The 18953-nt window shown below is 42.6% G+C and overlaps 1 protein-coding gene across 1 annotated transcript in view; it reads left to right on the top strand.

Moving 5' to 3' along the window:
• The window catches only part of kdrl (kinase insert domain receptor like), a 403844-nt gene extending 386447 nt beyond the window's left edge, over window positions 1-17397 (top strand). The window contains exon 31 of the mRNA XM_061900269.1: window positions 17384-17397. The gene's annotated coding sequence lies outside the window, so the exon portion shown is untranslated. The remainder of the gene's footprint in view (window positions 1-17383) is intronic.
• The last annotated feature ends 1556 nt before the right edge of the window (window positions 17398-18953 follow it).

Genomic DNA, 18953 nt, shown 5'->3' with positions numbered 1-18953 from the left:
TATTAATTGAACAAACTGCAAAAGATTCAGCAACACAGATGTCCAAAATACTGTGTAATTATGCGATTAAATCAGACAACTTTTAGCCATGAGTGGTGCTTGGATAAAATGTCCGCTCCAACCAATAACGTCACAATACTGCGTCATCATTCCGTGACGTTTTCAACAGGATACTCCACGGGAAATTTAAAATTGCAATTTAGTAAACTAAAAAGGCCGTGTTGGCATGTGTTGCAATGTTAATATTTCATCATTGATATATAAACTATCAGACTGCGTGGTCTGTAGTAGTGGGTTTCAGTAGGCCTTTAAGGGTTTTGGTCCTAAATGATCTCAGTATGATATTATTGATGCATGTTGTTACAAAGTTTTACTGAATCTGCAAACATTTGCATAACATAATACAAAAACGACTCAAAACTTGAACATGACATGATCTGGGCAGCGGATCATAACAGTTTTACATGGACTGGCACCTCATTATATCTCGGACCTCATCCAAATTTACACTCCTGCGAGTGTAAATTTGTGGTGCCCAAAACCAGACTTAAAACCAGGTGAGACAGGGGCCTTCTCTGTGGTCGGCCTTAAAGGGGAACATTATCACCAAACCTATGCAAGCGTCAATATATACCTTGATGTTGCAGAAAAAAGACCATGTATTTTTTTAACTGATTTCCGAACTCTAAATGGGTGAATTTTGGCAAATTAAACGCCTTTCTGTTTATCGGTATTTTAGCGATGACGTCAGAACGTGACGTCACCGAGGTAACACACCCGCCATATTCATTTTCACATTACAAACACTGGGTCTCAGCTCTGTTATTTTCCGTTTTTTCGACTATTTTTTGGAACCTTGGAGACATCATGCCTCGTCGGTGTGTTGTCGGAGGGTGTAACAACACTAACAGGGAGGGATTCAAGTTGCACCACTGGCAAGAAATCTGCCGCCAGTCCCCATCGAATGTGCCGGAGTGTTTGCACATTTCACCGGCGATGACAGACATGGCGCAGAGATGTATGGATAACCTACTGATGCATTTAAATGGGTTGTACTTGTATAGCGCTTTTCTACCTTCAAGGTACTCAAAGCACTTTGACACTACTTCCACATTTACCCATTCACACACTGATGGAGGGAGCTGCCATGCAAGGCGCCAACCAGCACCCATCAGGAGCAAGGGTGAAGTGTCTTGCTCAGGACACAACGGACATGACGAGGTTGGTACTAGGTGGGAATTGAACCAGGGACGCTCGGGTTGCGCACGGTCACACATCCACTGCGCCATGCCGTCCATTTGCAACAATAAAGTCAACGAAATCACAAAGGTGAGTTTTGTTGATGTTGACTTATGTGCTAATCAGACATATTTGGTCGCGGCGTGACTGCCAGCTAATCGATGCTAACATGCTACGCTGATCGATGCTAACATGCTATTTACGCTAGCTGTATGTACATTTGAAACTAGATACCCACATTTAATGCGAAACAAACACTTACCAATCGACAGATTTAAGTTGCTCCAGTGTCACAAGATGCGAAAGTCCTGATCGTTTGGTCCGCACATTTTACCGGCGATGCTAATAAGGCAGCCATGCTATGGGCCACTTCATTAGGTACACCCACGCTATGGCAGAATAGCGTCAATAGCTATTCGCTCAATAGCTTAAATTTCTTCTTCAATTTCGTTTTCGCTATCTGCCTCCATACTCCGACCATCTGTTTCAATACATGCGTAATCTGTTGAATCGCTTAAGCCGCTGAAATCCGAGTCTGAATCCGAGCTAATGTCGCTATATCTTGCTGTGGTAACCGCCATGTTGTTTGTATTGGCAGCCCTGTATGACGTCACAGGGAAATGAATAGTGGTTTCGAAGATAGCGGAAATAAGGCACTTTAAAGCTTTATTTAGAGGTATTCCGGGACCGGTAAAATTAAAAAAAAAACTTCAAAAAATACAACAAGACACTGGGAACTGATTTTTATTGTTTTTAACCCTTTTGAAATTGTGATAATGTTCCCCTTTAAGCTCTGGAACACTCTGCCCCTCCATGTTCAAATTGCTTCCACAGGGGTATGTTTTAAGTCTCGTCTTAAAGGGGAACATTATCACCAGACCTATGTAAGAGTCAATATATACCTTGATGGTGCAGAAAAAAGACCATATGTCTTTTTAACCGATTTCCGACCTCTAAATGGGTGAATTCTAGCGAATTAAACGCCTTTCTGTTTAGCCTTCTTGAAGCGATGACGTCAGTACATGACGTTGCCTAGGTAAGAAAGCCGCCATTTTCATTTTTCTCAAACACATTACAAACACCGGGTCTCAGCTCTGTTAGTTTCCGTTTTTTTGACTATTTTTTGGAACCTTGGAGACACCATGCCTGGTCGGTGTGTTGTCGGAGGGTGTAACAACACTAACAGGGAGGGATTCAAGTTGCACCACTGGCCCGAAGATGCGAAAGTGGCAAGAAATCTGCCGCCAGACCCCATCGAATGTGCCGGAGTGTTTGCACATTTTACCGGCGATGACAGACATGGCACAGAGATGTATGGATAACCTGCAGATGCATTTGCAACAATAAAGTCAACAAAATCACAAAGGTGAGTTTTGTTGATCAGACATATTTGGTCACGGCATGACTGCCAGCTAATCGATGCTAACAAGCTACGCTAATCGATGCTAACATGCTATTTAGGCTATAGCTGTATGTACATTTGAAACTATATTACGTTTCCTTCCACCCGCATTTAATAGCAAAAAAAAACACTTACCAATCGACGGATTTAAGTTGCTCCAGTGTCACAAGATGTGAAAGTCCTGATCGTTTGGTCCGCACATTTTACCGGCGATGCTAGCGCAGCTATTCGGCCATGCTATGGCAATGAATAGCGTCAATAGCTATTCGCTCAATAGCTTCAGTTTCTTTTTCGATACTTTCATACTCCAACCATCCGTTTCAATACATGCGTAATCTGTTGAATCGCTTAAGCCGCTGAAATCCCAGTCTGAATCCGAGCTAATGTCGCTATATCTTGCTGTGGTATTCGCCATTGTTTGTTTACATTGGCAGCACAGGAAAATGAACAGTGGCTTCGAGAGAGCGAAAATAAGGCACTTCAAAGCTTTTTTTAGGGATATTCCGGGACCAATAACATTTTTTAAAAAACTTAAAAAAATACAACATGCCACTGGGAACTAATTTTTATTGTTTTTAACCGTTTTGAAATTGTGATAATGTTCCCCTTTAAGACCTACTTTTATTCTTTCGCTTTTAAACTTAGTGAGTTGTGCGGTCCTCTGTGTTGTTGTTGTTTTATTTCATTTTGATTTCTATTTATTGTCTTAATTGGTTTTACCCTTTAAAATCGTTTTTAATCATGTATTCTTATATTGGTTTTATATTTATTTATTTTTATTCAGTCATTTGTGGAGCTAAGGATAATATTTGAATATTGTTTTTAATATTGTTGTGCAGCACTTTGGAAACATTTATGTTGTTTAAATGTGCTATATAAATAAATTGGATTGGATTATGACCTATATTGAGTAAAACATGCTTAAAACTAGAATATCAACTGTTGCAAAGCGGTGTCATCAACACTCACAAGTATAAAACTATTTTTTTTAAGTAATCATTTCTTACTTCAGGCATGAAAAAAAATAAAATCATTATGTCAAGATAATGGCACTAGAATATACTTACTTTAAGAATATTTATCAACATATTAAGCAAAAAGGTCTCTTTTTTTCTACCAAGAAAAGTGCACTTGTTATTAGTGAGACTATACTTATTTTAATGTATTTTTGGGTTCTTTGAGGTTAGCTCATTTGACTTGTTTTGGAAAGTCTTGACAAGACAGATTTTCTTGTTTTAATGGCATATCTTTTTGCTTAGTTCAAATAAAATACCCCTCATTTTTGTATTTTTTTTTCTTGTTTTTGAACACTGACTTTTTTTTTGTCATCGAGAGTGCAGACGAAGACAAGTGCACTGCAACATTAGGGGTATTTCATTTGAACTAAGCAAAATTATTGCTATTTTATTGCTAATTATTACTATTAAAATCTGCTTACTGAGAATAATGATCTTATCAGACAAAAAAATAAGCAAATATCACCTTTATTTGAGATACTTCACCTTACTTAGATTTCACTTTTTGCACTGCACTTGTGAGTCGACACTGCAAAAAGTCAGTGTTCAATAACAAAAAAAAATACAAAAGTGTAGGGTATTTTATTTGAATTTTGCAAAATGATCTGCCAATAGAACAAGAAAATACGTCTTGTCAAGACTTTCCAAAACAAGTCAAATTAGCTAACCTCAATTAACCCAAAAATAGCTTAAAATAAGTATATTCTCACTAATAACAAGTGCACTTTTCTTGGTAGGAAAAAAAAAGAGATATTTTTGCGCAATATGTCGTCAAATATTCCTAAATGAAGTAAATGCTAGTGCCATTATCTTGACATAATGATCTGCATTTATTGTCCTCATGTCACGCACCTGATTCATTTGGACGTACCCACCTGTTGTTAATCATGTCACCACTATTTAAGCCTGTAGTTGCCAGGCAGTCAGGGGCGACATCACATTCATGCTCTTCACACTTGACACTCCGAGTACTCTGTTCAGGTCATAGTTCATGCTGCTCTTTTCTTGCCACGTAAGTTTTTTTTTTGTTTATTCAAGCCACAGTTTAGTGAGTTTTTTTAGTTCATGTTTTCAATGTCGGCTCGGGATCTTTCTGTGTGGAGTTTGCATGTCCGTGGGTTCCCTCCGGGTACTCCGGCTTCCTCCCACTTCCAAAGACATGCACCTGGGGATAGGTTGATTGGCAACACTAAATGGTCCCTAGTGTGTGAATGTTGTCTGTCTATCTGTGTTGGCCCTGCGATGAGATGGCAACTTGTCCAGGGTGTACCCCGCCTTCCGCCCGATTGTAGCTGAGATAGGCACCAGCGTCCCCCGTGAGCCCAAAGGGAATAAGTGGTAAAAAATGGATGGATGTTTTCATGTCCATAGTTCACGTTATAGTAATAGTTTTTGTTTTCTTCGGCAAGTTTTGTGAGCGCCTTTTGTTTTTACGCTTTGATATATTGATTAAAAGATGTCATTACCGGCTCAGTCGCTTTGCACCACGGGAAAACAAACCACACCAAAGTCCACGTCATGACACTCCTGAATTCGGAGGTCTCAAGGTTGGCAAGTATGTTTTATAGCAGTGGTCGGGAACCTTTTTGGTTGAGGGAGCCAAGAAGCCAAATATTTTAAAATGTATTTCCGTAAGAGCCATATAATATTTTTTTAACACTGAACACAACTAAACACGTGCATTTTTTAAGTAATACCAATATTTCTAGAGTATAATAGGTCTCTTATTCTTTGTAATAACATTGTTATTCTGAAGCTAACTGTGGAGGGGGCGTGGCCTGCAGGCCTGCAGCAAAGCAGGGTGTGCCAGGACCGGCCTCGAAATCAGCGACAGGTGAGTAGATGGCCCACCTGGGCCTTGTTATCTAATCACCTGTCGCTATGTTATAAGCAGCAGCCAGGAAGAGAGACGGGGTTGGGGCTGGAGCCAGAGTGCGAGCAAGAACGAAAGAGAAAAGGACAATTGCTGGAAAGCAACTGAGAGACTTATTGAAAAATAAAACAATATTGTAACCCTGAAACAGGGTCTCGTGTCGGTGCTTGGTGGTCTGAAGACCAGGAAGGCAAGCCCCACACTAACCAATAATAAATAAATAACTTCTTACCATTAACACAACTTCTTGAACAGGCGCGGTAGAAAACGGATGGATGGATTGTACTGCAAATGCGCGAGAATGTTTTATAATTTGAACATTATTTTTAACACTATGATTACAAGTGAATTATTCATTACTTATCGTGTTAAGCAATGTCAGCTCAAATTTACCTGAGAACCGGATGAAGTCATCAAAAGAGCCACATCTGGCTCGCGAGCCATAGGTTCCCTACCCCTGTTTTATAGTCTTTGGTATGACTCGGCCGGGGTTTGAACTCACAACCTACCCATCTCAGGGCGGACACTAGCTTCATGCATATTTGTTTACTGCGCAACATTTGGTGCCATGAAAGGAATATTAACCTCAAAAGAACCGGACTAGTAAACCAAACCAAAAGCGTGAACATGGACCCCGACTTAAAAAAGTTTACAAACTTATCGGGGTTTTACCATTTAGTGGTCAATTGTACGGAATATGTACTGTACTGTACAATCTACTAATGCAAGTTTCAATCAATCATAGTCAATCAATCAATCAATGTTTATTTGTATAGCCCTAAATCACAAATGTCTCAAAGGACTGTACAAACCATTACGACTACGACATCCTCGGAAGAACCCACAAAAGGGCAAAGAAAACTCACACCCAGTGGGCAGGGAGAATTCACATCCGGTGGGACGCCAGTGACAATGCTGACTATGAGAAATCTTGGAGAGGACCTCAGATGTGGGCAACACCCCCCTCTAGGGGACCGAAAGCAATGGATGTCGAGCGGGTCTAACATGATACTGTGAAAGTTCAATCCATAGTGGCTCCAACACAGCCGCGAGAGTTCAGTTCAAAGCGGATCCAAGACAGCAGCGAGAGTCCTGTCCACAGGAAACCATCCCAAGCGGAGGCGGATCAGCAGCGTAGAGATGTCCCCAACCGATACACAGGCGAGCGGTCCATCCTGGGTCCCGACGAGCGGTCCATCCTGGGTCTCGACTCTGGACAGCCAGTACTTCATCCATGGTCATCGGACCGGACCCCCTTCACAAGGGAGGGGGGGACATAGGAGAAAAAAGAAAAGAAGCGGCAGATCAACTGGTCTAAAAAGGAGGTCTATTTAAAGGCTAGAGTATACAGATGAGTTTTAAGGTGAGACTTAAATGCTTCTACTGAGGTAGCATCTCAAGCTGTTACCGGGAGGGCATTCCTGAGTACTGGAGCCCGAACGGAAAATGCTCTATAGCCCGCAGACTTTTTTTGGGGCTTTAGGATATCACTAATAAGCCGGAGTCTTTAGAACGCAGATTTCTTGCCGGGACATATGGTACAATACAATCGGCAAGATAGGATGGAGCTAGACCGTGTAGTATTTTATACGTAAGTAGTAAAACCTTAAAGTCACATCTTAAGTGCACAGGGAGCGAGTGCAGGTGAGCCAGTACAGGCGTAATGTGATCAAACTTTCTTGTTCTTGTCAAAAGTCTAGCAGCCGCATTTTGTACCAACTGTAATCTTTTAATGCTAGACATGGGGAGACCTGAAAATAATACGTTACAGTAATCGAGACGAGGCGTAACAAACGCATGGATAATGATCTCGGCGTCTTTAGTGGACAAAATGGAGCGAATTTTAGCGATATTACGGAGAGGAATGAAGGCCGTTTTAGTAACGCTTTTAATGTGTGCCTCAAAGCAGAGAGTTGGGTCGAAGATAATACCCAGATTTTTTACCGAGTCACCTTGTTTTATTATTTGGTTGTCAAATGTTAAAGTTGTAGTATTAAATAGAGGTCGGTGTCTAGCAGGACCGATAATCAGCATTTCCGTTTTTAGTGACCCCAGGTGAAGTCCTATTTATCTATTTTAGGCTACAAACGAGAGTGACTTGTGCTGAGGATGCTAATTTCAGTTGGGGCCTGTAAAGGACAAAAAGCCTGGCCGGTGTGTCCTCTGTGCAAATTTGCTCAGGCCCAGATTATCTTCAAGGGCTGGCTTGTTTGTACCTGCCGTGTCGTTCTGCTCGTCCACCCAGCAGGAGACCCTGTAGCCCAGGATCAGCCCCTCCGACATCAAAAGGGCCTCGCTGATGCTTATCAGATAATATCCTCGTCCCCTTTGAGTCCAGCCTCCTCACACTGTTGACCCGGGCCGTGCACACGGTTCCTTATGGCCCTTTGGCCTTTCCTCTTCTTATCAGCGCGATGGCCAGGCCGTGATAAGGCCGCTCCGGCCTCGGGACGCGAAGGCCGCTCGCTCTTCTTCTTCTTGCGCAACTCGGACACCAGGCGGGGACAGCGGGGAGGTTATCTCGGCTCTGTGTGCGCCCAAGTGACTTTTTTACGCACTCGCAAAACAGAAGAAGTGAGACATCTCTCACTGTTCCAATGTAGATCATTAATGCCGTCTGCCTTGCACTTGTTCATTTCACTGAGATTTGTCTGTCTGCTTGCAATTCTGGGTCGACTTAACCCTTGTGTGATGTTCTTATTTTTGTTACTCATTTTGTGGCTTTTAACGCCTCACAATCAAACAGGTTTATGTTAAAATACTGAAGATGTTCACCGTATCCAAATGAACATCTGTTTAGTAAGTCTAACATAAAAGTGTTTGATTGTGAGGCATTAAAAGTGTAGGTACACAGAACATCAAAGGATCAAATGTGCGAGAAAATGAGAGCAGACAGTGTTGACAAACAGTGTTGCAACCTTGTATGGGAACCACAGGTGCAGAAACACAAAAGAATAATCTCTGTGGGATGCAGAAACGGGCAGAGACATTTTCCGTGCAACGTTCATATTGTTGTTACTCGGCCGGCGTTTGTGGGTCTGATGGACCCCTTGCATTTTGTGGCTTTTAACGCCTCACAATCAAACACGTTTATGTTAAAATACTGAAGGTGTTCACCGTATCCAAATAAACATCTGTTCAGTATGTTTAACATAGAAGTGTTTGATTGTGAGGCATTAAAAGTGTAGGTACACAACATCAGAGGGTCAAATGTGGAAGAAAATGAGAGCAGGCAGTGTTAACAAACAATGTTGCAACCTTGTATGGGAACCACAGGTGCAGAAACACAAAAGAAGGATCTCTGAGATGCTGAAACTGGCAGAGACATTTTCCGGCAACGTTCATATTGTTGTTACTCAGCCAGCGTTTTCGGGTCTGATGGACCCGTTGCATTTTGTGGCTTTTAATGCTTCACAATCAAACACGTTATGTTAAAATACTGAAGATGTTCACCGTATCCAAATAAACATCTGTTCAATATGTTTAACTTAAAAGTGTTTGATTGTGAGGCATTAAAAGTGTAGGTACACAGAACATCAGAGGGTCAAATGTGCGAGAAAATGAGAGCAGACAGTGTTGACAAACAGTGTTCCAACCTTGTGTGGGAACCCCAGGTGCAGAAACACAAAAGAAGAATCCCTGCGGGATGCAGAAATTGGCAGAGACATTTTCCGTGCAACGTTCATATTGTTGTTACTCAGCCAGCGTTTGTGGGTCTGATGGACCCCTTGCATTTTGTGGCTTTTAACGCCTCACAATCAAACAGGTTTATGTTAAAATACTGAAGATGTTCACCGTATCCAAATAAACATCTGTTCAGTATGTTTAACATAAAGTGTTTGATTGTGAGGCATTAAAAGTGTAGGTACACAGAACATCAGAGGGTCAAATGTGCGAGAAAATGAGAGCAGACAGTGTTGACAATGTTTCAACCTTGTGTGGGAACAGCAGGTGCAGAAACTCAAAATAGTGTATACTCTATATATATCGATATATAGAGTATATTCGATATATCGAGTATATTCGATATATCGCCCAGCCCTACGATATAGTCATTTTCTATATCAAACAGAGACAAACCCGTGATATATCAAGTATATTCAATATATCGCCCAGCCCTACGATACAGTCATTTTCTATATCGAACAGCGACAAACCCATGATATATCAAGCGAATTCAATATATCGCCCAGCCCTACGATATAGTAATTTTCTATATCGAACATAGACAAACCCACAATATATCAAATATACTCGAAAAATCGCCCAGCCCTACGATATAGTCATTTTCTATATTGAACAGAGACAAACCCGCGATATATTGAGTATATCCGATATATCGAGTATAGTCGATATATTGCCCAGCCCTTCGATATAGTCATTTTCTATATCGAACAGAGACAAACCCACAATATATCAAGTATATTCGATACATCAAGTATATTCGATATATTGCCCAGCCCTTCGATATAGTCATTTTCTATACCGAACAGAGACAAACCCACAATATATCAAGTATATTCGATATATCGAGTATATTCCATATATCGCCCAGCCCTACGATATAGTCATTTTCTATATCGAACAGAGACAAACCCGCAATATATCGAGTATATACCATATATCGAGTATATACCATATAGCGAGTATATTCCATATATCGCCCAGCCCTATTGATATAGTCATTTTCTATATCGAACAGAGACAAACCCGCAAAATATCGAGTACATTCGATATATCGAGTATATTCGATATATCACCCAGCCCCACCATATAGTCATTTTCTATATCGAACAGAGAAAAACCCGCAATATATCGATTATAGTCGATATATCGAGTATATTCGATAAATCGCCCAGCCCTACAATATAGTCATTTTCCATATCAAACAGAAACAAACCCACAATATATCGAGTATATTCGATACATCGAGTATATTCGATATATCGAGTATATTCCATATATCGCCCAGCCCTAGCTCAAGACCGACGGTCATTTAAAAACAGCACTGCACGTCATAATGTCGGCGACAGTTTTGATGTTAAAATGTCTAAAAAAAAATGATGTAGAATGTCCGGTGACAACGGACCGCATGTGGCCCAGGTCTGGGCTAGGCTGTGGTCGCTTGCGGCCTGCACGCCGATTAAAAGCCACTCCTCGCGCCGACATGTGACCACTGCGCATTCATTTGTCCGGCAGACAGACAGGACGAGGCAGGACCGCTGTCCAAAGTCACGACCCCGCGCTGACCTGGACGAAGGAAATGGTCACGCTGGCGGAGACAAAGCAGGGCAAGGGGAGAGTCTGAGAGGGGCCGGCTGCTAGGCCCCTAACAATGGGGGCATGCTCTAAGAGCTTTAAGAGCGCGGGCCACACAAAAGCCAGAGAACCACTCCCCCCCTCTCTCTCCTCGGCCTGATCCCAGGTTGCAATAGAGCTGGCATTTCACACCGGCCTGTGAACAGCCTTTCAATCCGACCACTGTCCAACCTCCAGCAGCCACTCCGTACTCTGTCCCACATCCAATCAATCCTCGGTCTACTAGGTCACGTGTCTGGAGATCTGGCGCAAGGAGCGACGGCTCCCTAGGGACGTCTGGGTCATCATGTGACCCCCCTGTCCTCCTCAACGGACCGCTTCTCCCCTCTACCTGTATCAAGGTGTTGGTGGGTGGGGGGGCCGCATATCAAACGCCCTTTGATGTGGACGGAAACACAAACACTGATTTGAGCAGAGTCGTAATGGCTTATTTGTTCCCTTTAGTCATTCATTGAGCCGGGTGTTGAATGTGTATGCCTTCAAAGGGAGGCCGGGCGCCCCAGCGCCGGCGCTACAGTAGCCGAGCGGGGCGGCCCGGGCAGTGCTGCTGGGGAGGACCATCTGGCTTCCTGTTCCTTAGATTTGATATTGATTTATTGGCCGTAACACGGCCAGATAAGGGGGGGACACCAGCTGCCAGAGGTTCCCCCGCCGCATCCTCGCAGACAATGGGTTATCTGCTTCCTGCTAAATAGGTGATGCGTCATCCCTGCCAAAGCTTCTTCAGGAAAAACGCTCCAATTCAACAACAGAAGACTCTTTTTCATTGATTGATTTGATTGATTGAAACTTTTATTCGTAGATTGCACAGTACAGTACATATTCCGTACAATTGACCTTTAAACTTGCCGATTGTATTGTACCATATGTCCCGGCAAGAAATCTGCGTTCAAAGGACTCTGGCTTATTAGGGTTTCCCAAAGCCCAAAAAAAGTCTGCGGGCTATAGAGCGTTTTCCGTTCGGGCTCCAGTACTCTATGAATGCCCTCCCGGTAACAGTTCGAGATGCTACCTCAGTAGAAGCATTTAAGTCTCACCTTAAAACTCATTCGTATACTCTAGCCTTTAAATAGACTCCCTTTTTAGACCAGTTGATCTGCCGTTTCTTTTCTTTTTCTCCTATGTCCCACTCTCCCTTGTGGAGGGGGTCCGGTCCGGTCCGGTCCGATCCGGTGGCCATGTACTGCTTGCCTGTGTATCGGCTGGGGACATCTATGCGCTGCTGATCTGCCTCCGCTTGGGATGGTTTCCTGCTGGCTCCGCTGTGAACGGGACTCTCGCTGCTGTGTTGGATCCACTTTGGACTGGACTCTCGCGACTGTGTTGGATCCATTATGGATTGAACTTTCACAGTATCATGTTAGACCCGCTCGACATCCATTGCTTTCCTCCTCTCCAAGGTTCTCACAGTCATCGTGGTCACCGACGTCCCACTGGGTGTGAGTTTTCCTTGCCCTTATGTGGGCTTACCGAGGATGTCGGAGTGGTTTGTGTTGTGGTTTGTGCAGCCCTTTGAGACACTAGTGATTTAGGGCTATATAAGTAAACATTGATTGATTGATTGATTGATTGATTGATTGATTGATTGATTGATTGATTGATTGATTGATTGATAAATGGTAACACCCCAATATGTTTTTCAACTTGTTTAAGTCAAGGTCCACGTTAATCAATTCATGGTTCACTCCAACGTGTTCAGTTTTTATTCATTAAGCCAGGGCTATTCAACCTTTTTTGAGCCAAGGCGCATTTTTGGCGTTGAAAAAATGCGGAGGCACACCACCTGTAGAAATCATTAAAAAATCGCCGTTATCTCCTTCTGTTGTTGACTATTTTTTTTCATACGGTGTTGATCTGGAAATGTTTGCTTCTGCATTTTGTTGGTGTGGCACCGGCCGGAGATGTTGACATGCGGAGTTTCAAGCACTCTTCATTCTCTAGCGCAGGGGTCCCCAAAATCCGGCTCGCGGGAAGTCCCAAGTTAAAAAAATGTTTTTTTATTTAATCGTATTTTATTTATTAATTTTTTTAAATCTGTCCTTTCTAATCCATTTTACTCGTGTTACTCTCGGTATCTCCTAGCTGGTCAGGCAAATCATATTGTCAACAAATGCATCTTCTCATTGACAATGTGACTTCATTAGCGGCAAGTGCGTGCTCTTTCAGTCAATTAGTGTGCGATATATATATATATATATATATATATATATATATATATATATATATATATATATATATATATACATACATATATATATATATATATATATATATATATATGTATGTCATGATCCAAGACTTGGATCATGTCATGTTCTGTTTTCGTTCTGTTTGTATATCTCGTTTTGTTATTTCACGTCTCTTAGTTCCCGGTGGCACTTGCTGGTTTGTTTTTGTTGCCCTAGTTACGCTTTTAGTGTCACCTGTTTCTTGTTTGTCACGCGCACCTGATGTTTGATTATCTCCCTATATATGCCTGCCTTCTTTTGCCATTCGGCCTCGGACTGTAGTTTGCTACACGCAACAAGTGACGTCGCATTCCCGCATTGTGGTAAATACCCTTTGTACGGGTACCAAATAAACCCACCTACAATCCGATATATCTGATATTTGCTTAAATTTCCCCCGGGGATCATTAAAGTACTTTCTATTCTATTCTATGTAGCACTAAGCTTTAGAACTTTGTTGTGAAAATCTCCTTCCTCGTCTGTGGAAACGCTTCCCGCCCACACTGCTTGGGACCTCGTCTGAGCTGCTGTGACTTACATTACTATAGTAACTTATTAGATTACCATAGTAACTAATTAGATGACTATGATGCGCCGTTTTGTGGGTGGTCTCATTTACGTCGACCGCGTCTTCTCCCCGTCATCTTTGTTGTAGTGGTGTAGCGTTCAAGGATGGGAGTGGAAGAAGTGTCAATAGATAGCGCTAACTGTTTTAATGACATTCAGACTTTACTTCAATCAATAACGGAGCAGCATCTCCTCATCTGTGGCTCACTAGTGCAACAACAACACCCGAAATGTGTCCCGTGAAAAAACGTCCGACCGGAACTCTCTAATAACTAATGTTCCTTGGGTGAATAATGTAAACTCACTACACCGGTGTGTTTTAGTGCTTTCATGGCGAGATATAAATAAGAACTTTACACTACTTTATCTTAGAAATGGCAACAGTAGAGGATGAATGTCACATAACAAAAAGAAGATTATAGACTACGTCGTCGGCAAGGACTACCACGCAAATTATCAGGACTTCTGCAGATCTCAAATACACATCAGCAGGTTCCAGAAGGTAGAAAAAAAGTTGCTTTTGCATAATATTGTGAAACAAAACACCAGATAATATGTCTGTTAATGGGTGCCATTTTGCGCTCCTTATACACACACCATAGCAATGGTAAATGGTAAATGGGTTGTACTTGTATAGCGCTTTTCTACCCCTTTTTAAGGAGCCCAAAGCGCTTTGATAGTAATACTTGTATCCCTGACTACCGGGGTAATGAATAACAATCAGTGTCAGATGAATTGCACTCAAAGGGTAATATTGCACAGTAGGGTGTTAGGATACGATATTGTATAGGGGTGAATTATTTGTTATAAGTACTGTATTGTGCAATCTACAAATCCTGTTTCCATATGAGTTGGGAAATTGTGTCAGATGTAAAAATAAACGGAATACAACGATTTGCAAATCCTATTCAACACATATTCAATTGAATGCACTACAAAGACAATATATTTATTTAATGTTCAAACTCAAATAATAATTAACTTGGAATTTCATGGCTGCAACACGTGCCAAAGTAGTTGGGAAAGGGCATGTTCACCACTGTGTTACATCACCTTTTCTTTTAACAACACTCAATAAACGTTTGGGAACTAAGTAAACTAATTGTTGAAGCTTTGAAAGTGGAATCCTTTCCCATTCTTGTTTTATGTAGAGCTTCAGTCGTTCAACAGTCCGGGGTCTCCGCTGTCGTATTTTACGCTTCATAATGCGGCACACATTTTCGATGGGAGACAGGTCTGGACTGCAGGCGGGCCAGGAAAGTACCCGCACTCTTTTTTTATGTAGCAACGCTGTTGTAACACGTGCTGAATGTGGCTTGGCATTGTCTTGCTGAAATTAGCAGGGGCGTGCATGAAAAAGACGGCGCATAAATGGCAGCATATGTTGTTCCAAAACCTGTATGTACCTTTCAGCATTAATGGTGCATTCACAGATGTGTAAGTTACCCATGCCTGGGGCACTAATGCACCCCCATACCATTACACATGCTGGCTTTTGAACTTTGCGTCGATAAAAGTCTGGATGGTTCGCTTCCCCTTTGGTCCGGATGACACGATGTCGAATATTTCCAAAAACAATTTGAAATGTGGACTCGTCAGACCACAGAACACGTTTCCACTTTGCATCAGTCCATCTTAGATGATCTTGGGCCCAGAGAAGCCGGCGGCGTTCCTGGATGTTGTTGATAAATGGCTTTCGCTTTGCATAGTAGAGCTTTAACTTGCACTTACGGATGTAGCGACGAACTGAATTTAATGACAGTGGTTTTCTGAAGTGTTCCTGAGCCCATGTGGGGATATCCTTTGGAGATTGATGTCGGTTTTTTGATACAGTGCCGTCTGAGGGATCTAAGGTCACGGTGATTCAATGTTGGAGTGATTTCTCCAGATTCTCTGAACCTTTTGATGATATTATGGAGCGTAGATGTTGAAATCCCTAAATTTCTTGCAATTGCACTTTGAGAAACGTTGTTCTTAAACTGTTTGACTATTTGCTCACGCAGTTGTGTACCTCGCCCCATCCTTTCTTGTGAAAGACTGAGCATTTTTTGGGAAGCTGCTTTTATACCCAATCATGGCAACCACCTGTTCCCAACTAGCCTGCACACCTGTGGGATGTTCCAAATAAGTGTTTGATGAGCATTCCTCAACTTTATCAGTATTTATTGCCACCTTTCCCAACTTCTTTGTCACATGTAGCTGATATCAAATTCTTAAGTCAGTTTGAACATCAAATATGTTGTCCTTGTAGCATATTCAACTGAATATGGGTTGAAAAGTATTCGCAAATCATTGTATTCCGTTTATATTTACATCTAACACAATTTCCCAACTCATATGGAAACGGGGTTTGTACTCATAAAAGTTCCAGTCAATCAACCAAATTCATGCATCCTTTGGAGCCCCTGCCTGGGAAGAAAATAATGAGGCCCTCTTTTAAGGCAGCACTTGCCTGGACCTTAAAGAGCTCCAATGGCAGGCATGTGAGGCCAATGATGGAGAGAACATTTAAAAAGGGGGCGCTCTTTTGCATAACATGTCTCCCGTTGCTGCGAAGTGAGCCAAAAAGAGAAAGGTGGAGGTGTCAACACATACTTACACCGGGGTTTTTTTTTCTCACCCCCACCCCTGCACCTAAGACACATACAGATCGTTGTGTGTGTGTGTGTGTGTGTGTGTGTGTGTGTGTGTGTGTGTGTGTGTGTGTGTGTGTGTATGTGTGTGTGACCACCCCCCCTCCACCCTTTCTTCATACGCCCCTCCCCTCGCACAACACAAGCCTGTGATGTGACTGTCTCAGATAATGAGGTGAGAATTTTATTGCGGTCCTCTGTGAGCCTGGCACCAGTCTGTGAGGATGACAGCGCCCCACACCCGCCCGCCGCCCCCGGGTGAGTGGCGGTGGGCGCCCCCTCTTGGCGGCGACTTGGCCACTGCGCCCTCCGCTTTACTGCACTTCAAAGCGGGAGATCAAGGGTGGGCTTGCGCATGACATGCAGGGCATGACAAAGCCCTGGCCGGCCCTACGGCCAGCGCGACGTGCCGCTCCCCGAAAAACACAAAGGTGGGCCGGCGTTGAGGAAGTGTTGTTCATACATACAGGAAGGTCCAACTACAGTCAGCGCGGGGACACAGGAAGGGCAAGGCGAGACAGACAGACCTCATAATGTCAGCAGGGGGCGCTGTTTGGACTTATTGATAAGACCACACTTATCTTTGCTGGAACCTTCTTCAAGTGAGGGTTCAGTCCATAGTGGATCTAACATAATAGTGAGAGTCCAGTCCATAGTGGATCTAACATAATAGTGAGAGTCCAGTCCCATAGTGGATCTAACATAATAGTGAGAGTCCAGTCCATAGTGGAGCTAACATAATAGTGAGAGTCCAGTCCATAGTGGATCTAACATAATAGTGAGAGTCCAGTCCATAGTGGATCTAACATAATAGTGTGAGAGTCCAGTCCATAGTGGATCTAACATGATAGTGAGGGTTCAGTCCATAGTGGCTCTAACATAATAGTGTGAGAGTCCAGTCCATAGTGGATCTAGCATAATAGTGTGAGAGTCCAGTCCATAGTGGATCTAACATAATAGTGAGAGTCCAGTCCATAGTGGATCTAGCATAATAGGGTGAGAGTCCAGTCCATAGTGGATCTAGCATAATAGGGTGAGAGTCCAGTCCATAGTGGATCTAACATAATAGTGTGAGAGTCCAGTCCATAGTGGATCTAACATAATAGTGAGAGTCCAGTCCATAGTGGAGCTAACATAATAGTGAGAGTCCAGTCCATAGTGGATCTAACATAATAGTGTGAGAGTCGAGTCCATAGTGGATCTAGCATAATAGTGTGAGAGTCCAGTCCATAGTGGATCTAACATAATAGTGAGGGTCCAGTCCATAGTGGCTCTAACATAATAGTGTGAGAGTCCAGTCCATAGTGGATCTAGCATAATAGTGTGAGAGTCCAGTCCATAGTGGATCTAACATAATAGTGAGAGTCCAGTCCATAGTGGATCTAGCATAATAGGGTGAGAGTCCAGTCCATAGTGGATCTAACATAATAGTGTGAGAGTCCAGTCCATAGTGGATCTAACATAATAGTGAGAGTCCAGTCCATAGTGGATCTAACATAATAGTGAGAGTCCAGTCCATAGTGGATCTAACATAATAGTGTGAGAGTCCAGTCCATAGTGGATCTAACATGATAGTGAGGGTTCAGTCCATAGTGGCTCTAACATAATAGTGTGAGAGTCCAGTCCATAGTGGATCTAGCATAATAGTGTGAGAGTCCAGTCCATAGTGGATCTAACATAATAGTGAGAGTCCAGTCCATAGTGGATCTAGCATAATAGGGTGAGAGTCCAGTCCATAGTGGATCTAGCATAATAGGGTGAGAGTCCAGTCCATAGTGGATCTAACATAATAGTGTGAGAGTCCAGTCCATAGTGGATCTAACATAATAGTGAGAGTCCAGTCCATAGTGGAGCTAACATAATAGTGAGAGTCCAGTCCATAGTGGATCTAACATAATAGTGTGAGAGTCGAGTCCATAGTGGATCTAGCATAATAGTGTGAGAGTCCAGTCCATAGTGGATCTAACATAATAGTGAGGGTCCAGTCCATAGTGGCTCTAACATAATAGTGTGAGAGTCCAGTCCATAGTGGATCTAGCATAATAGTGTGAGAGTCCAGTCCATAGTGGATCTAACATAATAGTGAGAGTCCAGTCCATAGTGGATCTAGCATAATAGGGTGAGAGTCCAGTCCATAGTGGATCTAACATAATAGTGTGAGAGTCCAGTCCATAGTGGATCTAACATAATAGTGAGAGTCCAGTCCATAGTAGATATAACATAATAGTGTGAGAGTCAAGTCCATAGTGGATCTAACATGATAGTGAGGGTCCAGTCCATAGTGGATCTAGCATAATAGGGTGAGAGTCCAGTCCATAGTGGATCTAGCATAATAGTGTGAGAGTCCAGTCCATAGTGGCTCTAACATAATAGTGAGAGTCCAGTCCATAGTGGATCTAGCATAATAGGGTGAGAGTCCGGTCCATAGTGGATCTAACATAATAGTGAGAATCCAGTCCATAGTGGATCTAACATAATATTGTGAGAGTCCTGTCCATAGTGGATCCAACATAATAGTGAGAGTCCAGGCCATAGTGGATCTAACATAATAGTATGAGAGTCCAGTCCATAGTGGATCTAGCATAATAGCGTGAGAGTCCAGTCCATAGTGGATCTAACATAATAGTGTGAGAGTCCAGTCCATAGTGGATCTAAAATAATAGTGTGAGAGTCCAG

The sequence above is a fragment of the Nerophis ophidion genome, linkage group LG05 (assembly GCF_033978795.1).
Source record: "Nerophis ophidion isolate RoL-2023_Sa linkage group LG05, RoL_Noph_v1.0, whole genome shotgun sequence".
Taxonomy (NCBI): Eukaryota; Metazoa; Chordata; class Actinopteri; order Syngnathiformes; family Syngnathidae; genus Nerophis; species Nerophis ophidion.
The sequence above is the reverse complement of the archived record's forward strand: the minus strand, read 5'-3'. Positions and strand labels throughout refer to the sequence as shown.